At 40.1% G+C, this 24,276-nt stretch overlaps 1 pseudogene; it reads right to left on the bottom strand.

Annotated features, from left to right (window-relative positions):
- The window catches only part of LOC108644508, a 35,234-nt pseudogene extending 23,148 nt beyond the window's left edge, over positions 1 to 12,086 (bottom strand).
- Between the last annotated feature and the right edge of the window lie 12,190 nt (positions 12,087 to 24,276).

The following is a 24,276-nucleotide window of genomic DNA, read 5'->3' as shown; positions in this document are numbered from 1 at the left end:
CTACAGCTCCCATTCCCAAGGACACCACAAATATTACTGACCCCCTTCTCTCAATCAGATACAAACAAGTATTAATATTATCGAGTTTGTAAAGCACCAATATATTCCACAGCTGTAAAGCTGGCCACACGTGGCGATTTTCGATCTTTCATGCAACCATCGTTCCAACCCTCCACTGACATTCAGGGCTGAATGGTCAGATATGGAGGTAGAAACAATAGGATTTCTACCTCCTTCTGCCGGATTGAGCCCTGAAGGCAGGATTTTGCTCAGGCGCCCGATCAAAATCTTTTAACCCACCCAATTGGCGAGTCGACCGATATCAGCAGCCTTCTGCAATATCGGTCGGCTCGCCTAGTTTCCATATACGCACCGAATATCGTACGAAATTATTGGTGTGTGTATGGCCAGCTTAAGACAAAAGAAACCAAGCAATATCCAAATAGATTATAGATTGACAAAAACAACGTAACTAAGGTAACGAGGCATCAGAAAGAGACTGCCATGATGAGAACCATTACCAGTAAGTATTTTTCTCTGTTCATCTGAAGATGTTCACTAAAGGGACCTAAGAACACAATCCTATACAGAGCAAGAATACCAATGCAAACAGGTTTCAGCTGACAAAACCAGATCTGAATCGCTTATTTGAGCTTTTCTTGATTAAACGTGTGACTTCAAAGTGGAAATGAGACTATATACAGAAGTTGCCACAAATCACTATGGAATGGCTGAAAGTAAATAGTGTAAGATTGAAGGTGGATGTACACTGGAAGATATCAAGCTAAATGCCCTGATACTGTATGAAGGGCCACACTCACACACATACAGTACAGCCGCCTATCGCACTTCTCATTTAGATGGATGGCCCGAATGACCAAAACAACGCGATGCAAAGAGTTGTCAAAGCTCCTCTTTACTTCACTGTCCGATGATTTTAAATCTACCTGATTGAGGGACCAACCCATAGGTGGATTTTCAATAAGGCTAGAGGAGGCTAAGCCTCCCCAAACCTGCTCTGGCACCCTAAAAATAAAAATATAAAATAAAAAACCTGGCTCTGTTTCTGCGCTGTGCTGCAAATCTTCTCCTCTCCCTGCAAGCTCCGGGTTCTGCTCTAATCAGCTGTCCTCTGTTTGGATCTTTCTTCTTGTATATTCTCCAATCAGAGCACAGCTTTCTTGACAGACAGTAAAATTGACCAATCAAGACACAGATGCAGACAGGGATCGGGAAATTTTGCAAACTGCAGAAATGAAGACTTAAAAAAGAAGAATCTGCAGGCTGTAAGTTTACCCATGAACCAACTTTGAACTTTGCTGCAGTTTTCATCCCACAGGTACTATACTGTATATGTTCTAAAGGCTGACCCACTAGCTGGAATTAAATAGTTTTTTGTCATCTGACATTTATAATATCCCCTACCCTAACAGATGGAGGGTAAGTTAATTTTTCCCCCTGACAAAGCTCATTGTGCTTTTATATATTTGTTATGGTTTTTTGCACATTCTATTTTTTTTTTACTTTTTATCAGTGCCAGTGTTATAGTGCCAGGGCCTGAATATCTGCCATCAGTACCCACTGCTCCTCATGGCATATAATGTGCTGGTTTTATATATAAAGACTGTGTCTCGCTGTATATAATGTGCCTGGGATGTCAGTACCTGCTGCCTCACTTTCTATAAAGCTAACTTAAACCCATCTAATGGGGAGGTTAACTTTTAAGTTAACTTGTAGTATGTTATAGAATGGCCTATTCCTAGCAACTTTGCAATTGGTCTTCCTAGTTAATTTTATATAGTTTTTGAATAATTTGCCTTTTGCTTCTGCCTCTTTCCAGCTTTCAAATGAGGGTCACTGACCAAAAAGTATTGCTCTGTGCAGCTACAGTTTTATTTTTCCATGCAGGCCCCTTAACTATTCATATGCCCATCTCTTGTTTAAACCACTACCTGGTATATAAGACCCTAGCAACCAGATAGCTGCTGAAATACCAAATGGAGAGCTGCTGAACAAAAAGCTAAATAACCAAAAAACCATTAAAAATAAAAGAGGACTAATTGCAAATTGTCTCAGAATATCAGTGTCTACATCATATTAAAAGTTAATTTAAAGGTGAACTACCCCTTTAACCTAACTGAACACAAATGTATAGAGAACCCCTAACAGAAGTGCACGTATGAATGCTTTTACATCCTAAGCATTTTAGGGTTAAAAAAATCCCCCCCACCCGCACTTTTGCACAGTATCCCTGGGAGTCAGTTGGGAGGTTATTTTTTTACACCAGCAGTGAATCCACTAAGTGTCACATTAGCTATAGGTCAGTCTGTGTATGGGCCATCTTTAGCCTCCCCAAACAAAAAAGTCATCCTCCGCCTATGGACCAACCGCTATCTATGGTATTTAGATATTGGTCAGATGTCTGGGCTAGCATACACCTACTGGAAAAAGACCCAAACAAATCATGTATGTACGTATGACCAGCTTTACTCTACAATCATGGCTATATGTATGGAACCCTCAGTCGGCAGTTTTGAAAACAGATAGTCTGCCTAAACAGCAAATCTTGCCTATCAGTGCCAGCAGTAGTTGGAAGAAAAAGAAAACCAGAAGGTACAAAGATTAAAGTGTACATGGCTATACAGCCCATGGGCCAATTGGTCAGAAAACCCCAATATGTGCTGTGTTAAAGATGATCTATGTGCAAATATTTTTTTTACACACCTACAATTAAATCTATTTTATAAAAAATGTATATTCTTAATTCGGTGTCTGTTTTGTTATGCTTGTTTATTACATTACACTGCCTCCATAAAATATACTTTGCAACCTAGGGTGGCATCTTCTTGCACAGCAATGAGTAATTGCCTTTATGTGTGTAATTGCTTGCCTTTATTAGAACAAATACCTTAAAGGGGCAGTATACTCCTTGCTTAACATGAAATCAATGAATAGAGCTTTTGCCTGTTTTATACAAGAAAAAAGCTAGACAGGGAAATTGATGATAGTCCATGTTTGGTCCTTGCGAGGTTTAAAACTAGGTAACCAGTGCTCAGACAAGCAGGAATCCATTGCGCAATAGGAAATATCTGTACACTGGTAATCTACCTAGCTTGCAAGGATCAAACATTTAGCTTCAATAACCCTGTTTAGCGTAAGAAATACGTTAAACAGGGTTATTGAAGTACGAAAAAATATGTTCAGTACAGGTACCATTTACTGAACATGATCATGTTAATCAAGGACAGTACAGCTCCTTTACCAATTTAAGGACCAGAATGCAAGCAGCAGAAAAAGAAACAGATTACTTGATGGCACCCAGCACATACAGGGTTAAGTCAATAAATCTAGTGGCAGAACTGACTTAAGATGATCATACATAGGCCAATATAACTTGGCATCTAGCCCCTTAAGTTAAAGCTGGCCATACAAAGAATGATATGCTCGTTTTGGTGAAGTCACTGATTTTTGGCCAGATATCGGTCAGGTTGGCCCGCCAGTGTCTCATACATGGGCAAATAAAAGCTGTTGAATTGGACCAAAGGAGCCAAATCGGCATTTAATACACTGGAAGATATAAGCTGTCGATATAAGTCCTTTAGAATGATTCACCTGCTTATCTGCCGCAGACGGGACTCAACCATCGATATCTGGTCGAAAATCGGGCAGGAATGATTTTCTCATTTTGCTCCTTGATGCAGTGCTCAAGAGAGCAGCTGATCAGACAGGTAGGTTTAAAAATCCCATTGTGTCAGGATCACATTGGCATGTAGATTGGATCTATACAAGCCTGAAATATGGTCAGAATAAGATTTTACTAATTTGATGACCCAAGCAAATATTAACTTATTTGTAGAGGACCACATAGACATGTTGATACAAACTTCGCTCCAACACAGGCCCAAAATAAGATCCTAGTATTGGCCCCGACCAACAATTCGACAACCCTATTTTTCCAACCTTACCCAGCGAGCATATATCTCAAAGTGTATGGCCAGTTTTATATGGCCTTTCTAGCTTTGTTACTCATCAGGCACCTGTTGTTATGGAGGCACCGATATGTGACAAAACATGTAAAAGACACAGGTTATATTTTAATAAATAATGTATTCTTATAAGGATTAATATGGTAAAAAAAAAAAAAATTCCAGCTGAATAAATGCCTTTCAAGACAGACCACATATGGGCCTGCTTTTGACTTACACAACGGATCAGCTGATGTAACCTTTAATGAATGACTGTGAAAGAAAGATCCCCAGCACAAATCTCTCTCCTGCAAAATCTGTTGTTCATGAGCAGAGCATTCTGGTCCAGTAAAACTGTATGTGTGTGAAGAAAAGCTTCCCTGTATTTTTACGCCTCACTGTATTAACTTTGAAATGGATAAAGAGCCCATTGTCTTTGGTCTTAAACTGGAAAATTGTAGGAATCCTAGAAGACAGAACACTAGTATCTTCAGAAGCAGTATTCAAGAGTCCATAGACCATATAGTCACAGATATCATTACTCAAGTAACCCTTCCTCAAGTGGAGTCCAGATATCTTCAGTAATATCCTTCTTGACGGACACTAAAATCATAAAGTCAAGTTTCTATTGATAAAAACAGCCTTTAATATGTGTTGCACTGTGGGATAAACCCTTATTCTGCAACAGGTTTCCTGATCATAACGCCAGTATAATTGTGGTTAAAAAAAAAAAATTTAATCCTGGACTGACGAGACCACAAGAAGAGTGATGAAATGTTTTCTGTGAAAATAAAAGCAGGCATGTTCTCAAAGGCCAACTTAAGGCCTAAGTTAAAACTGTTCCTTTCATTAAGAGGGATATGGTGTCTATGTAACCATGCAGAGAAGTTAGATCCAAATAACATTCTTTGATATCCATCCCGTCCAGTTTTGCCCACTGAGTGCCACTCTGTAAACGGATGTTGGTAAAAGTAGAAATAGGGCAATAGAATGAAGAACCAAAAACAATCTCTAGAACAGATACTTAATGCAAAGGAACAGAGGCAGCAAGAATAAAAAGATATTACTAGTGCCACAAGGTTCTAACATCACTTGTTCAAACTTTTGTTGAGCACTTTAGTACATGCCCGTCTTAATGTTCTTAAAGCAGAGCTGCTTGCTGGCCAAATGATTTGGGCATTTCAAAATATTGTAGATAGAAGGCTCAGCATAAATCTTAAGGGACCTCAAAAGTGTCACATTTCCAAATGAACTGAAATGAATGAAATAAATCCTGTGATACACATCAGATCCAGTTCGACCATATCTTCTTGAATGCTGCAAATCCTAGAAAGAGCAAGTCTTGGGATCCACTGAAGGGATTGTTTCTTTGCCAGCTACTTGGTAGGAGTAAAGTAGCATGTTTTCATCAATCATCTTAGATTTCCTTTTCTTCTGGTGAAAATAACACCTTCATATTCCACTATTCTTGACAGGATAGTTCACAAAGCATCCACTGTCCAGATCTCCTTGCTACCTTACAGCTTCTTGTGGCGTACAGTTCTTTTCATCTGCTCTTCCAGATATAATGTAAACATCATAAACCACTGAAACCAACAAGGAGGCGGCATCCAGGTTAGGTGATAATACATGGTGATCCGGTCAGTAACAATGGCAAGTTAAACACCAGATTTTGATTATTCCTATATTTGTGGTTAAGCTCATTTAAAAAGTAGAAAATGAAATTAAAAAAAGCAGGCTCATTTAAGATGATGAAACATTTTGATAGAATGATACAAAAAAGGTTAAGATGACCACTAAAGCCAGTGGGAAAAACACTTTGGTTAGGAAAGTTAAATCATATAAATGAATAAACAAATATTCACTTATTTAGCAATGATGGAGGTTAAGAGCAAAGTGAGCAGAAAGGAGTCATGACACAGAAATGGTGAAGTATGAGGTGTGCATTTGCCAACTCAGGGGTTGCATAAAGGCAGTGCAAATCCAAGAATTCACTAAGGTTGGTCTGATACATATGTGCACCCCGCAGTGACCCTTAAAATGAGTGTACTGCCCACTGACTGAGGCCATACCGTCAAGGGGTAACCCCGATATATAGATGGTGCTTTCTGACCGACAGCAATTTGCTATTAAGGCTTTCCCTCAGTATTAGGAAGATGCTTCCTAATAATGACTAATTACTGACATGGCAGGATTATAGTGATAATAAGCAGTTAGGGCAAGGCAGCTGTGATTCTATTAGCACTTATGGCAATTATGTTTACATTCCCCTTTCCAAGGGAGGCATCATGCCTAGACTTAGGTTTAGCAGAAAATATCCAATAACTCCATACAAAGGACAGTAATCAGTTAGGGTCATAGTTTTCCTTTTTATTTCCAATATCAGCATGTATTTCTTTGAAGAAGCAAAATGGTAATTAAAGCTTTTTATTGCAGAATAAACTTCTATTGTAAAAATACGACTAACCTTCTATAATTAGGAAGATTCTACAGCAGTGTTTCTTAAATGTTTTCTCAAGTAAGCTGTGGTATGTGCTTTACAACACAAACATTGGTTTAGAACCAGTATACGAGAGGTCGCTTAGTACTTTGCATTGTAAAGAGAAAAGAAATTCACATTAAAAGCAAAACAGATATCCACCATAAACTGCAACTGTAGAATACAATCCCATTCTTCAGTAATGACATTACAAACTAAACTCTATGCACAGTAGTTTAAAGGCAAACTCCACCCAAACAGAATTTAGTCTTTTTGAAAAGAGAATGTAACTTCAAGCACCTTTGCAATAAGCATCAATATAAAAATTATGAAAAGACTGCAAATTTTTTATGTAATAATATGGTTTGGAAGTTAGCTAAGCCCCGCCCCCTGTTCCCCTGCTGATCTGGCTGACTACTTTGAGACTCAAATAAAATGTTACAGTAGCCGGCTGTCCTCTGCGCACATCCCCCCCAATCCCACAATTCCCTGCATACATTACGTTAATAAGGTACAGTGCAATGCATTGTGGGTTACGTAGTCCCTGCATGCTGTCTGTAAGCTGTGGACAAGTTTTTACAATTTGTAACATCAGTGTTTTAGTCCCTCCTCCCCTGCCAGGATTGCAAATGATGCAGAAAGAGAACGATTTTGTGGCTGGATTTCAGCATATAAAAATGTTATGTATTCATACTTTTTGAAGGAACAGGTTACAGTGATAAGTATATTAGGGGTTTCTGTGTTGAGTGGGGCTCTAACAAATGTTGGTTCGTAAGCCGGAGCTCCCCTTTAAAGGACAATAAAAAACAAAATCCCTGGGGGTACTGATCACTAACTTCAGCCACTGCAGAACAAACCCCTGGACTTTGCATTTAAAAAAAAAACAAACATTTCAAACTGTCAACTCATGCAGAATAAAATGTGACCATTACAACTCTTCTGCCCAGGGTTCCCCTGAGCTAAAATGATGGTTTGTACAGGAGTAGGTATTCCTGTACTGTACTGTGCTGTGCTAAGGGCAGCACATTCATTGGTAAGAACATCTAAAACAGTTGCATATGATCTGCAAGGAGGAGGAGCAGTGACCCAGAGTACTAAGTTAGTAATTAAAATCACTAACTAGTTGGCAATATCAACCTATAATCAAAGTACTCAAAATAATTAGAAATTAAATAAAAAGTTCTGCCCACTCTTAGTTTAAATCTAATGAACAATTTTTTTATAAATGATCTCATTCCTTCCTCTATCTCTGAATGTTTTTTTTAAGATTATAGAGGAGTTTATTGCGATAAATCTCCTCTATCACGTAATCTCCTGCAAATGCCATCCCACCGGCAATAAAGTGAATCGCCAGTGGGAAAATATATGCATCGCTTAGTTTTTGAAAAGTTGCCAATAGTTTCCTCACAAGGCAACTTCGGAATAAAGTGCAGCGTAGGTTTTCCCACCATCAATTGAATTAATTGACAGCGGGAAAGTATTTGCAGGAGATTAGTCGCTCGCGGTAGAGGATCTCACGTGTCAGCAGCCTAAATCATACGTTTATTATATTCTACTACTTTTAGTTTCATTATTCACAGCAGTCTGCAAAAAACAAAAAAATAAATTAAATGTTTGTTTTGCCTATTAAGCAATTTAGAAATGTTTACTTGTGCAACGAGTTGTATAATAGACTTTAAAATACAAGCTAGAGGACTGAACAGACTCTTGAGAGTGAATTTTGTACTAATTTTCTTAATGTTATTAACCTAAAATCCACAAAGCTAAAAGTCTGACAAAGACAACATGGCCTTTGCAAAACTGGAGCAAAGTAGTGCAAGCACATAATATATGTAATATTTCCTCACACTCATCTTACTTGCCAGTAGGCATTAAGGAGAAATAAAAATGGTCAGTAAAACTAGTTTTACTGTTGTCTTAAGTGTGCAGTACATGACAGGGGATAAAGGAGGCTGCTGCAGTGCAAAGAGTTCAACACTTACCTTTCCTTTTGCACTATGACTTTGTCCACATCTTGTAATGCACATTGCTTTAGGCAAGTGAATAAGTCCAGTGTAAGAATGGATAATCTGCCTTAGTGTTACAGCACTGAATATTTATTTCCTTCCTCTCTCCTTGAATTGCTGCAGGTCTCTGAGCTCTTTCGAGTACAGATGTAAGCTTCCCCCTTTCCTTACCCCCAACTTGCACGTGTGAATAAGGTGCAGAGTGCAGCTACTCGCCATCCAGAAGTGCTCTGCGCATGGGCACTAAGGGTAATGGCTCTTGTACTTCAGTTGAGGGACATCCCAAATGACCCCTAAGAAGCTTGTAATGGTAGCATATAAAAATAAAAGTATCCCACATAAAATAATATGAATATAAAAGACGTCCCCTTGGAGTTTCATGTCCTGTACAAAAGCATTCAGCCAGTGACCTGGTCACAGAACTCCTTGGGTAAGTGCTTTTACTAATGACACAAGGTTGCCAAGTGAGCGGATCTTCTCCTGATATGCCTACCAATGGGCAATATCGGGCTAATCCGGACGTTTGGCCCTAGGGCCAAAATGACCGAATAGAAATGGCAGGTATAGGTGCCGTCGATTCGGGGACCACATCAACGAGCCAATGCGGTCCCCGATCTAACAGAAAAACCAAACCTTGCCAATCGAGATCTAGCTGATCTCAGGGCAGATGTCGGTCAGGCAGGCCTGTCATTTGGGCCAAACATGGGCAGATAAGCTGCTGAATTGGCAGCTAAAAATGGCGCCTGTATGGCCGCCTTAAGACTCTAATTCACAAGGCTCAGCTTTATGAGGCAAGGACAAAAACTACTCTAAATTATAGGTTACACTTCAGACTGAGGTTTTTATTTTGTATGGAAGTTAAGTTTGTCAGTTAAAAGATTAACAAAAGCAATTGAGAATATGTAAGCCATATACACCCCAATTTAGCAGCGCTAAAGTAAAGAGACATTCCACCAACACAGTTTTTAATGCAAATCTTTGAGAAATTTTAGCAGTCTTAAGCAGTAATGAAAATTATACTATAAAATCATCAGCATCCCACTAATATAAAAATGAATATATCTTACCAATGTTTCTTAAGTTTTATAGGTGAAAAAGAAAGAAAACACAAGCATATTTCAGATGTAACCTACTAGATAAAGCAAATTGTGAGTTTAAAAGACACTAAATACTGCGCACTGCTGTGCTCATTACTGTAAAATAATAAGGGTAAGCACAAGCATTAGCCCCAGATTTTAATGGTATTTGTGTAGAGAAAGTACAGTTCCCATAAATGATGTATGCATAGCCTACAATCACAGTTTCTTTTAATATTGTATAAAAATATAAAATAGATGTAGCATCCCAAAGAAAATACTATTCACATGGGTGGAGTGGGAAGGTAGAGTATGAGAACCAAAGGGTCCCAATAATGTTCAAATAATGGAAAATATAAAGTGTGCCTAAAAGTTATGAACAAAACCATTTACGCTACACAGGATTAACCAGACATCATAAGCAGCAGAATAACAGAATAACATAGGATGCACACCAAATTCCCAGATTTTCTGCCTCTGTGGTTTTATTATGAGTCGTATAGTTAACTGCATTAATCAAGTATACAAACATGTTTTCAATATTGTGCATACAATCATTTTTAATTGTCTACATTTGCAGTGTAATTCTATGCACCGTAAGCCACACATTTGTCCTGTTCCAAGAATGGTTGCTGCAAATAATAAATTATGCCGATAACATTCCTTTCCTATAATTGTTCTTTTGTAAGTGCATGTTCTATATGTTAAGACCTTAAAAATATTTAAGTATGTTAAAACAAAACCCACCCAGAAACATTTGAACATCATGCCATTTTATTGTTAAGGCTAATAGACTTAGGATACCATTCAAATTAGTCAGTTGGGGTAAATATAGAGGAAATGAATTACCGGTACTAAATAAACGACACAGGAGGCAATAAATTGACGCGACAAATAAATAAAAGTCTAAAGCACTCCATACCATTAAAATGTTTTAATGTTGTTGCAAAAACACTATGCAACAATCATCGCTGCGGTTAAACACCTTAAAAGTCAGCGCTTGCAATTTCAGCCCCAGATTACAAGGTAAGGAACATTAACTAATATAGTGTCCTACCAGTTATTTCTCAACTCAGACCTAGAATGTGTTTGTGAAATAAAAAAATCAATTAGTAAGAAAAAAAAATGAAAATATTAACCTCTGCTTCAATGTAAAGTTTCCAGAATCTGCCAGAGCTCGGGAACTGGGCAACAAGTCGCTCATATGTCTTCCGTGCTTTGTCTATAGGCTGATTCTAAAATTGAAATAAACAGCATTTACAATATTATGACTGTGTGGGAACATTTTAGAATCTCCTGAATACAGCCACCTTTGGTACTCAAGAGAATACATAATGTAACCCTATGTCACTAAACCTGTGCCTCGCGAATGAGAATGCTCCATGCATCAAGGTCATACGGATTGTCTTCCAATTTCTTTTCCGCTTTCTTCACCTTTTCCGGAGCATATTCAGCAGCCTTGTGGGGAGAAAACAGATAACAGGATTATGAACAGAATTACAGGTAATTTGGCTATCCGTGTATCAAGCAGTTTTTTTATGCATTTTGCCTGTACCGATTCAGCAATAACATTCAACACATTCCATAAAATTTACTATATAAAAACTACTATATAGTTTAAGTCACTCTGGATGTGTAATTGTAATATGGCATTCACACATCCAGCACCTTTATGAAAGAGAACCTTCAGTGAACTAAAAGCATACAGTAAGCAGCTTTGCTCAAACACACCCAATACCTTTTATTTAATGTCAGGGCTGCCCAAGAGAAGGACTGCAGGCTGGATATTGCCCCCCACCATGAATTTTTAAGGGACCCAGTTTTACCCAGGAGTGCACAGAGCAATAATCAACTAATTATAAAACCTCAGAAAGCAAGTGTAGCCAACCAGCAGGCACCAGTCTGACATTTATTTAGGAATAACAATACAACATTGAGAAGCGCTGGGAAAGGCTCTTCTATAAACCCAAACACAACACCCTAAACATGTCTGTAATGCCTGAGTAGTATGTAATCATTACGGCATTATGAGTATTTCTGGTCAGCCAGCTATAAAGTTTTAGGTAGGCAATAACAATAGGATGGTATAGAAGTAATAGACTCAAAGATAATGTAACAACAAAGAAAAAAAAAACTATATGAAGGCACAATCCTTAAGTGGTGACTGTCACCTGAACACATGGTCTCTCTGAAGTTGAAAGTCATTGCCCCAAGAGCTTGCACGTTATATCCTTGACTCCTCCTCACGTATTTACATCATGCACAGTGCAGAAGTGCATCGGTGTGTGTAAAAACAATTATTTTAGTGCTGGAGGGATTGGGGAGGCACATATTTCTCTCCCCCAATAAGCCCAATTTTTTCCTGCCCCTCTTTTTCCCTGGGGAGAACACTGCATTACACTGTATTGCTGGCTTGTCTGGTATAAGATACAGTCTACTGAAATGTCCCTCTTGCTGGTCTAGGAAACATCACTGCACTGTATTTCTGCTCTTACTGCATTTACACTGTGCATATTACACCATACTTACTATAAGTCCTTTGCACAACATTACTGGGCTGATGGAGGGAAGAAATACAAAGAGCCAAGCATGGGCGTCCACAGAAGGGGGCAAGAGGGGGCACTTGCCCCCCCCTGGAAAAGTAGCAAAAAAAACAAAAACCTTACTCCGTTTCTGCAGTCCCCTCAAGCCCGTTTTTGCTGTGCTCCGATTGGATCTTTCTTCTTGTGGATTCTCCAATCAGAGCACAGCTTCCTTGACAGACAGTAAAATTGACCAATCAGAGCACACATGCACACAGGGATCGGGAGATTTTGCAAACTGGAAACAGAAATAAAGACTGAAAAGAAGAATCTGCCCCTGTAACTTTACCTAAGAACCAACTCTCAACTTTTGCTGCAGTTTTCATCCCACAGGTACTATACACAGGCACTATACCCAGGTACTATACACAGGCACTATACCCAGGCACTATACACAGGCACTATACCCAGGTACTATACACAGGCACTATACCCAGGCACTATACCCAGGCACTATACCCAGGCACTATACCCAGGCACTATACACAGGCACTATACCCAGGCACTATACCCAGGCACTATACCCAGGCACTATACCCAGGTACTATACCCAGGTACTATACAGTTCTAAAGAATCACTAGCTGACATTAAATTGTTTTTTACCTGACCTGACATCTATAATAATATATAATCTATCCCCTACCCTAACAGATGGAGGGTAAGTTAACTCTTTCCCTCTGAAAAAGCTCATTGTGTGTTTATATATGTGTTGTTGTTTTTTGCACTTACTATTTTTTTTTTTTTTGTCATTGTTTTGTTCATTTATAGTAAGTTACAGTGGGGCCAATGTTGTGTATCAGTGCCAGTGTTATAGTGCCAGGGCCTGAATATCTGCCATCTGTACCCACTGCTTCTCACTGTATATAATGTGCTGGGTTTGTAAATACAGACTGCGTCTCACTGTATATAATGGGGAGTCAGTACCCACTACCTTTCTTGCTATAAAACTAACATAAACACATCTAAAGGGGTGGTTCACTTTTAAGTTAACCTTTAGTATGTTATAAAATGGCCTATTCCTAGCAACTTTGCAATTGGTCTTCCTAATTAATTTTTTTGAATAATTTGCCTTTCTCTTCTGCCTCTATACAGATTTCAAATGGGGGCCAAAAAATATTGCTCTGTGAGGCTACAATTTTATTATTATTATAATTTTGTATTACTTATTTTTCCAAGTAGGCCCCTTAACTATTCATATTCCCATCTCTTGTTTAAATCACTACCTGGTTGCTAGGGTAAATAAGACCCTAGCAACCAGATAGCTGCTGAAATACCAAATGGAGAGCTGCTGAACAAAAAGCTAAATAACTGAAAAACCATTAAAAATAAAAGTGAATTCGAATGCGAACTACCCCTTTAAGCTAACTGATCACAAACACAAATGTTTGCAGATCCCCTAACAGAAGTGCGCGTATGAATACTTTTACTACTAATACTAAACATTTTAGGGTAAAAAAAAAAAAGCACCCCCACCCGCACTTTTGTACAGTATCCCTGGAAGTCAGTGGGAACGGCAAGAGGTAGTTTGGAGGTTAACTTTTTACGTCAGCAGCGAATCCACTAAGTGTCACATTAGCTGTAGGTCAGTCTGTGTATGGGCCATATTTAGCCTCCCCTAGTATCATCCTGCAAAAAAAAAAAAAATATATATATATATATATATTTATCTGTTGCAGGATGATGCTAGCTTACTTGCCCCCCCTTGGAAAATTTTCTGCGGACGCCCATGGTCCAGACGACTGTCGTTTTCCCCCTTTATTTAAAAAAAATAAACGTTAATTTCAAGGTTTTGAATTATGTTCACGATGCCAGGAACCACTGCGGGTGGGAAAAGGGTGGGCACAAGAGGCTGCACCTACCCACTATGGTGTCACCAAGTTCCAGCAGTGACGCGGAAGAAAAGATGCCTGTGTACCTGGGTAGCCCTGAAGATCTGTCTGACGCTGAGGGCACAGACAGGGACTACCGTCCAGAGGAAGCCACCGGTAAGAGCAATGAGCTCCCTCCCCCCTCATCTGGACCCTCATCTTCAAAAAGGATGAGGCAGGAGAGCAGGCTGCGTAACCTGAAATTAATAGAATTTGAAAATGAGGCACTAGTGGAGGGGCTGGTGCCAGTAAAATCATCAGCAACCTTTGTTATTCAGCAAAATGGCCGAAAGACAAAATTGTCGCCAGAATATTTGCAAAAATTTAACCCATATAACATATTGATGCTGTTACTAATAAATGTAAGAGTGGAGGAGAAAGTACAAGAAAGTATAGAATACCATATGAATGAAGGCTAAATAATTAGCCATAACTCAGTTCAAAAGTACAAAAATAAAACAACTTTTATTATAACAATACCATTTTTAGTCTAAAACTATAAAAACTTAGGCCTTGCTGCCCATAAACTTATCGACTTTTTGCTCTACTCTGGCCAACTGGGCCTTCATGGAGGCAATGTCCTTCTGTATGGACTGAAGAGTGAGGTCAATCCGGGAAGGTGATGTTTGGGTCCCCACATCTTCAGTCTTGCCTCTTCCCAGTCTTCGGCCAGGGGAGCGAAATGGGCCTGGGGAGAGTCTGGGGCATGGGGAGAGAACTCCAGGGCCTGGGGAGAGTAGTCCAGGACCTGGGGAGAGTCCAGGGCCCGGGGAGTGTCTGGGGCCTGGGGAGTGTCTGCGGCCTGGGGAGAGTCTGGTGGTGTAGCCGGGGGGGCCTCTGGAGCCTCGGGGGCCTCTGCAGCCGGGGGGGCCTCTGCAGCCTCGGGAGCCTCTGGAGCTGGGGGGGCCTCTGCAGCCTGGGGGGCCTGGACCTCTGGAGGGTGATGTGGTGCTACATCCAGCTGAAGTTCTGTGAGATAGTATTGCAAAATTTTATTTAAATATATTATACAGATATATATATAAAAGTCCACAACTCTCAGGAACAAGTGATCATCAATCTATCAGGGCACCGGCTTACTGAAGCGGAGGTAAGCGTGTTATCTAAAGGATTAACCTTTGTACCTACGGACAAGGGGAATGTATTTGAAAGAGTAATAGATAATTACAAATTTACACGCAGGCTCCGGCTCAAAGAACATTTTTTTTGGCAGGGATAGCTCTTCTGAAGTAAACAAACAGGATGCCCAGGGACATGCCTTTAAAATGAGGAGTAATTTTGATCCGGTCACCAATAATGTTTCACTTAAAGCCTTTACACGCATTATTAATGAGCAAGTCCAAGCAGTGGGACAGAAAGTAATGTATAGAGACAATTTGAAACATGCTGAACAGGATCTTAGAAACAATCGTGACATCATAATAAAGCCAGCGGATAAGGGTGGGGCGATTGTGGTAATGGATTACCACAGATCAGAAGTTGATTTTTGACCCTACCCCAAAATTTCAATTGCAGTTAAAGAAAATTTTGAATGATGCAGTGCTACACCGCTGGATTACAGAGGAGCTCATGGACTATCTATACATGGAGCATCCGGTAAGACCAGTAATATACACTTTACCTAAAGTACACAAAAACCAGGCACAGCCACCGGGGAGGCCAATAATATCAGCAAGGGGATCTTTAAGTGAGTGTATAGCCAAGTATGTTGATGTGCTTTTGCAACCTATGGTGAGAGATCTTAGTACTTTTCTAAGGGATACCAATGACTTTTTACAAGTAGTAAACAGTATGAAAATGGATCAGTTTGATTTTTAGTTTGTAACTATGGATGTACAGGGAATAGGAGCCGTGAGAGAGCTCCTAAGTAATTGTCAACAGTATAATGGTCCCCCAATTGAGTTTATACTATCTCTTATTTGGTTTATACTGTTTAATAACCATTTCAAATTTGAAAAACAGTTTTATTTGCAATTATCCGGAATGGCAATGGGATCAAATGTAGCACCCACATATGCAAATATATATATATGCATTGGTTTGAAACAATGTACATATTGGGTCATCCGCTGTTTCGCCAATATGGGGCCTATTACAGGCGCTACATAGATGATTTGTTTTTTATCTGGTTTGGCACGGTAGAAGATTTGGAAAAATTGACTAGTGAGCTCAATGCGCTACCCACTCCCATCAAGTTAACTTTGCACTTCGATTATGATGCCATTAGTTACTTGGATGTTACACTGTATAAGGACATTGAACATAAAAGGCTGCAAACCAAAATTTATCAAAAGGTGACAGACAGGAACACTTTGCTTCACTTTGGTAGTAATCACCCTCAGCATTTGATAAAGTCTCTTCCTAAATCTCAGATGCTCAGAGTAGCCAGGATCACAAGCGAAGTTGCTGAACGTAATAAAGGGCTTGAGGCTATGTCGGATCGGTTTGTGGAGAGATACAAGATATTATGGAAGTTGAACAATGGGCTTGGATAGAACTGTGCTTTTACAGAATGAACGAGAGATTGTAAATATAAATGATTCTACACTAGCACATATGGTCCATGCAGTGCTTTGACAAAGAAATCTCTTTTACAGTATTGGCCACTCATCCATACCGACAATGAACTGTCCAAATTGGTTGACAAAAAATCGTGTTTTGGGTACAAACGGAACAGGAACTTAAGGGAGCTTCTGACGCCTGCGGATCTGGTGGGCAAGTATTTACTCACAATGGGAAACAGTTCTCAAAAGTGTGGGGTGTTTAAATGTGGTAATTGCGTGATGTGCAATACATTAATCCTAGGGGACAAATTTTATCATCCGCACAATGGGAAACCTTTTTCGATCAGATATAGGCTAACATGTTTGTCACAAAATGTGGTGTATATTATAAAATGCCCGTGTGGGTTGATATATTGTGGAAAGCATTGATTATTAATACTTACATGATGTCGGGGGTTAATGGTCACTAGGGGTTAATGTGCATATGATGTCACTGGTACTCCCTGGATTCATGGGAGGAGGCTATTTAACACAGTTGTTGTATGTAATTTTACCTTGAAAAAGGTCCCAAAAGGAACCGAAACGTCGGTTGTACATGCAATTATAATACACTAATATTTGTTTGAACCACAAGACCCTTGATGCTGGTTGTGTTTGATTTGGTATATATATATATACATTCATACACAGAGGACCACCATCATAAATAACGGGGCCCCTCACAACAACATTTTTTTGGACACCCTCCTCCCACGCCCACAATGGCCCCTCCCCCTGTGACCCCTCACATCAACACAAAGGACACACAGACATTGTTAGCCAGGGCCCCATAAAACATTTGTGGTCCTTCCCCAAATTACTCATACTATGGGCCGCTCCCCCCTGCTTTAAACTTATTTATGTATATGTTTTTTTTTTGGACCTTTCTCAAGGATCCTTGAGAAATGAGGACCGAAATGTCGGTTTTAAAAACAATATGCTTTCAATACATTTTTGACAAAGTATTGAAGGGTGTGCCGGCTACGGATGATTATTATTTTTTGTATGCTCATATTTTGGCTGTGCACCCCGTGGAATATTGAGCCTTGGAGTGCTGACACTATCTGGATTGATATCTATATATATATATATATATATATATATATATATATATATATATATATATATATGTATGTGTTTATATGGATTTTTTTTTCAAAATGCCACAACATATTTAAAATTCCCTCTTTATTGTGAACTTTATTGTGTGTTTTTGAAAAAAGAAGAACAAAAGCATATATATATATATAGAATATACATTTCTTACTTTTAGTTAAAATTACTTGCAAAATCTTTTAATTAATGTATTCTTTAAAACCCTAATAAAGTACAATAATTACCTTCCGCTATTTCAGCAATTTCGAGGGCAAACCTGTGGTGCAATCTCACTATGAGGCTGCAGAGGATTGCCCTCTTCCTTTTGTGGACCCCTATGGCCCCCAGCTGCAGCCTGAGCGCAGGATGAAGAGGCAGATGTAGCGCCTCTCCTCCGGTAGCAGCTCTGAAACCCCAGGCATCTTGTCAACAGATGTGTCTGTAGGCTCTCTGTGTGACTGCAGGCTCTATGACACAAAATGGCCGCAAGTCGCACGTGACACAAGATTACAAGGTCGTGACCAAACAGTCACCAAAATATACCTAGTAATGTATTTGTGCAATTAGTCGCCAAATACACGTGCGTTTATTGTAAGGGTTCGTAAAATTATACGCTCAAATTAGTCACATATTTGCATTATAGGAGTTGAAAATGCAACACCCTAATAAGTTCTCATTGCCCTATATGATAACTTAATTCTCTCTGATGTAACTTCCAAATTTGCTTTCTTTTAGAGGAGAATGAGAAAGTTGAAAGTAAACCATTATGAAGATTTGATTTCACAGAGAAGCATAGCACTAGGGACTTTCATGCCATAAAAGATGACTATTTTAGAGCAAGAATAGTCGCAAAGTTAATTTTGTCCCCAAAATATTCGCCAATATAGTGGCGAATATTATGGCGACTAAATATTCACCTCTATAGTAGCGAATATTATGGTAACAAAATATTCGCCGCTATAGTAGCGAATATTATGGCGACAAAATATTCACCTCTACAGTAGCGAATATTCTGGCGACAAAATATTCGCCGCTATAGTGGCGAATATTCTGGCGACAAAAGAAACTTTGCCACTATTCTTGCTATCAAATATTCTACTTTGATGGCATTAAAGTTAGCGACTGTTCATAGACTATACTCTTAGACAATTTAAACGCACTTTAGTAAACAGACCCCTTAATGCCCTGTACTCTCCTTTATCAAGGAGGATTATTGTTTAAGCATTGGTTAATACAGAGAGAGTATAAGGGAGAGCCCTGGGAGTTAGCGAGGCCACTTAGCAGCAACTTGCAGCATTTTAGTATGGTTTTTGTGTCAGAGCATGCCTTAGTATTGTTACACTTGAAAGTAAAGGGAATTGATTGTGGCAACAATCAGTAACAAAAAGTGACTGCGTTGTTATGGCTTGCTTATTGGAGACAACACAATCAAACCATTTGTATATTTTCTTTAGATCTGGAACTGGAGGTGGCCCTGGCAAGCGGGTTCATTTCACCCGATTTGAGGAGCTGCTGCTGTCTTTCCTCCACAGGGAGAGCGTGCGAGGTGTGTCTGGCACCTTTGATACAGACAGGAATGTTGGCCAAGGTAGGTGTAATGATTAAGATTAAGATTAAGGTTAAACAATCTTTTCTCCAACAGATTCATCTTTATCTCCACCTGGCCCGAGCAGACGCAGACAAACGGCATCTGCTCCCATTCCAGGTATTATTCTTAACAAATTTGGTTCGACCTGTGTTTCGTGTTAGGCTTGTGCAGTGGCATAATAATGAATTGTGTCTGTGTATATTGCAGCTGTTTCAATTCCAGAACTGCAGTGTATTGCTAATAAGATAGGTGTGTTATTTGCCAAGTGTGTCTTGCTGAGTTAGGTGCAGTCAGTTCATCTTTGACTTTTGGACAGTCAATCTTTTCAACTTGATTTTACCTTTTTTGCCTCATTTGGAATGAATCAATGTCCACAAATTTTTCTGTACAAATAAACTTGGTCATGTTTGAACAAAACTGACCATCAGTGTCCATGAAGTTTGTTTTGCATCATGAAGATAACAAAAAATTAAATAAAGTTTTTTCTTCTTTTTTTTCCGAAGGTGGATGCTCCTCATCTGGGCTCCACTCCCCACAGCACCATTCTGAAATGCAAGGCGAAACATTTAGTGGGGAGGAAAGTGAGAGAAGGTCACACGTCGGTGGCGGCGACGTGGCCTTCTTCTCGGATGAGGAGCCGGCCAACATTCCCCAGCAGCAGCAGCTCCAACCCCAGGCCACAGGAGAGAGAGTGGCCCACAAACAACCACTAAAAGCTAGGTTCCACAAAACCCTTATCCGAAATCACAAAGCAGTGATGCACAAATTACATCTGGTGCATACCGACTTGTGTGTGGCCACTAATGCCTACAATGAAGGGCAAGCACGCCAGGCTGCACACGAGTCGGCAATGCTAAGCCTACATGAGGCAGACGTGGCCCGTAAGGCCCACGAGGCTGCCATACTGAGCCTGCAAGAGGAGAAGGTAGAGCTTAAAAGGCAACAAGTGGCTCTGTTGGCTGAACAAAATGCTCTCCTAAAACAACAAATTGCTGCCCTACAGCAACAGGGCCAAAAGCTAACAGAGCCAATAAGCTCTACCAGTGGAGCTGCTGGTGAGAGCACAGCTCCCACTCCTGCGGGTTCAACGAGGCAGCTTCGCAAACGAAAATAAATTGGGCATGTGCAGATTAGGGTTTTGTGGAACCTTCGGCCTATGTTTTTTTTTTAATTTTGTTTTTGGTTTGGTTTCTTGGCAGGTGTTAAACCTGTTAAAAAAAATGATTTGGGAAGTGTTCCCTGAAAATAAAGCTTTTTCTTTTGGAAAAGGTGTTTGGTATTTCTTGTGTATGGGATTAAAGATTGTAGGTACTTACAGGCAAAGTAATTGGTAACAATTTGTCCCCGGACTTGACTCCCTTGGGCATCCACACGTTGTACAGGATCTGGTGGATGCATGGGGTCCTCCAGGTCATCGCCACATCACCTGGTAAGCCGTGGCGACTCGCGAGATTGTGAATGTTGGCAACTTTGGTGGGGCTGTACATCAGGCTGCCTCCTTACTTATTGAGGCAGCGGAACCGGCTTTTTAGGACCCCAAACCCCAGCACTGACCGCGCTCTCACATGTGCTTGGTTTAAAGCACGCTCGGCCCGTGAACGCGGCCTGTGAATGGGTGTTAGGAGCCACCGACAGCACGGGTAGCCAGCATCTCCTGATATAAAATAAGATGTAATAAGATGCTGCAAACAAATAAGCTGCTTCCAGTCTCCCTGTGTCAAAACACGGCCTTTTGCAACAGATGTGACAGTGTGAGACTGACAGGTGACACTACAAGTAGCTGCTTTGACTCCCCCAGTGGCAAAAGAGGGCATTTTCCAAATTGCAAAACAAGCTTATGGCAGGCAGGGCCTGGTTTTACAGTGGGACACAGAAAGCAAATGTGGGCAAGTTGTGCTAGATAGGTGACACTACAAGTAGCTGCTTTGACTCTCCCAGTGGCAAAAGAGGGCACTTTCCAAATTGCAAAACAAGCTTATAGCAGACAGGGCCTGGTTTTACAGTGGCACACAGAAAGCAAATTTGGGCAAGTTGTGCTAGATAGGTGACACTACAAGTAGCTGCTTTGACTCTCCCAGTGGCAAAAGAGGGCACTTTACAAATTGCAAAACAAGCTTATAGCAGGCAGGGCCTGGTTTTACAGTGGGACACAGAAAGCAAATGTGGGCAAGTTGTGCTAGATAGCTGACACGACAAGTAGCTGCTTTGACTCTCCCAGTGGCAAAAGAGGGCACTTTACAAATTGCAAAACAAGCTTATGGCGGGCAGGGCCTGGTTTTACAGTGGGACACAGAAAGTACACCCCCCCGTAAACCCCCCCGTAAACCCCCCCGTAAACCCCCCCGACACTCTGGAAACTTCCAGTGGCCAAAAAGTGCAGGGAGCACAGCAGTTTGACCATCCCAGGCACAGCACGGCTTCGGCGAGTCAGTGGTTCAAGGGAAGGCTCAAGCAGCTCATACAGGCTGGATATCGCTGCCCTATTGAGCCTTTACCGCCTGACCACTTCATCCTCGCTTAAGCCCTCTAATGTGGCCCTTTGGCAAAAAAGCCAAGGTCGCATAATTCGGGAAGGCTGGGGGTCTTGCTGCTCCTCCTCCAAATCAAGCAGAAAGCCCACTACATACTCCATTTTGATTGTAACACTCAAAATTGAAAAATGTGCTCTGCCCCAACGCCTCCCCCAATCAGGCGCTAAAATACGCACACATTCGCGTGCTAATTAACGCACTTAATGCTTTATGTGCTTTTGTGAATCGTTCGTTCGCATTCTTTTCATTCACTAATTACCGCATTGCGTTAAAATTAACGCATGCAGTTGTGCACGAATTAACGCATGTGATGTGCGCTAATTGTCGCGTCTATTTTAACTCAAAAAAGCATGCAATAATAATTAACCCACTTTAGTGAATCAACTCTGTAGTATTCTGTGAATATATTTAGTGCACACAATGAAATGCCTATGTATAAAATATAATAAAATAAGTGCCCTGTGGCATGTATCACATATAACAAATTGAACAGATCTTGAAATGGACAGCATCCTACTGCAGTGTAATTTATCCATCAAATATCTCTCTGGCTCCAATGCCAAATTCAGGGGACAATTAACCCCATATTCACCTTCATTAAACCCATAGTATTCTATGAATATATTTAGTGCACACAATGAATTACACGCTAAATGCCTGTGTATACAATATAATAAGTGCCCTGTGGCATTTATCACATCTAACAAATTGAACAGATCTTGAAATGGACAGTATCTTACTGCAGTGTATTTCATCCATCAAATATCTCTCTGGCTCCCTTACAGATAAACTGGGACAAATCCCAAATCCTTCCACTTACAGCCCGAGCATCTCAATCTATCAACTCTGCAATTAATCTCAAGACAGTGGACACCTTCAAGTACTTGGGAATCAATATACACAAAGACCCCACCAACTTCATCTCCTTAAACCTACAACCTCTCATACAACAAATTAAAAACACACTATCACGCTGGTCCGCACTACCCCTTACACAAATTGGCAGAGTTAATATATGCAAGATGATATATCTCCCCAAACTACTCTATGTCTTTACCAACTCGCCTTGCTATATCCCCAAAACCACACTACGAACAATAGACCGTATACAAGCTGACTTCGTCTGGGCCAAGAAAGCTCCAACAGTAGCTAGGACTACTCTCCATGCATCAACCTCACAACTAGGATTAGCAATGCCCAACTTAGAATTCTACTATCTTGCAGCACAGGCAGTACATGCTTCAAACTGGAAAACATTTGACACTGAAAACCCAGCTTCTCTACTAGAAGCACTGTATTTTGGCTCCATTGAATCCTTACACCATGCTCTATATAGACCAAGCAATTGTCTACCCCCTCTAATACCTCTTTTAAATGCCACCAAAAAAACCTGGGACATGTTGTATAAAACCTCCAACATAAAAAACTCAGTCTCACCTGACACACCTCTGTGGCACAATACCCTTCAAAAATTTTGCAACTTTTGAAAAAGGCGCTACATGGGCAAGAGCAGGGGTCAAACAACTCCACCATCTACTACACTCAGGATCCCTAAAAACCTGCAGGCAATTCCAGGAACTTCCTGCCCTGGCGGACCTGTCGGTGCTCAGTTACATGCAAATACGACACCTCTTCCTTACACAATTTCAGCAAGATACCCACCCCATAGAATACACAACAGTAGAAAACATAATCTCTGCTCCAGACAAGCGTAAAACCCTCTCCAAAACATATGCAGCAATCAACGTTCCCTCTAATTTTTTATAGGCTGTGTGCGCAAAAAATATCATCCGTGCGCATTTTAAAGCAAGATTAAATTTTTGTGCGCTACAGAATGTTTGTTGGAGTTCAGTTATGGGCATTTTTGCGCAGGTCTTTCAGTTTGTCTAAATCAAGTTACAAAAACACGATGTTATTTCAGTTATCAATAACACTGTTTATTCAAACAAGTTTCATTGTTAAATGCTATACCTATTAATAACGTGTAATTATATTTTATAGGTAGCATTTCGAAACTAAGAGTAATTTAGTTTTCACAGTTTTTCTCTGCGATCTTTCATATTTATCCAGTCTGAATAAATTCTGTCAAGATCTATCGTGCCTCCATTTTGAAGGTTACTCTTAATACGCATCAGCATTTCCAAATGTTCTAACTGTAAACGGTTCCTTTGCTTCGTTTTCAGATTGTTCATTAAACTAAAACCACGCTCACAATCTGCACTCGAAGCTAAGAATGTGGCACCAATGTCCATCAATTTTGCTAATTCTGCAAATTGATCATTCTGAAATGAAAATTTTGTCATATCTGGAAAGCTGTTTATCAGATTGCTTTTGATTTTTTCTGCAACAAGGAATTTAAAGTCATTGTATTGTTGAATAATGACACTTTCCTCCTGAAGAAATTGTTTGTACTTTAAACAAAGAGATCGGATATGTTCAATTCCAAAGTCAAAGTCACATTGTGCTATTGCTGTACAGTCAAAAGCAGACCATTCCTCACCACCAAGTCCCACCACAGTACTACAATAGTAGTTACTAGGGC

The sequence above is a fragment of the Xenopus tropicalis genome, chromosome 4, assembly GCF_000004195.4.
Source record: "Xenopus tropicalis strain Nigerian chromosome 4, UCB_Xtro_10.0, whole genome shotgun sequence".
Lineage (NCBI taxonomy): Eukaryota > Metazoa > Chordata > Amphibia > Anura > Pipidae > Xenopus > Xenopus tropicalis.
The sequence above is the reverse complement of the archived record's forward strand: the minus strand, read 5'-3'. Positions and strand labels throughout refer to the sequence as shown.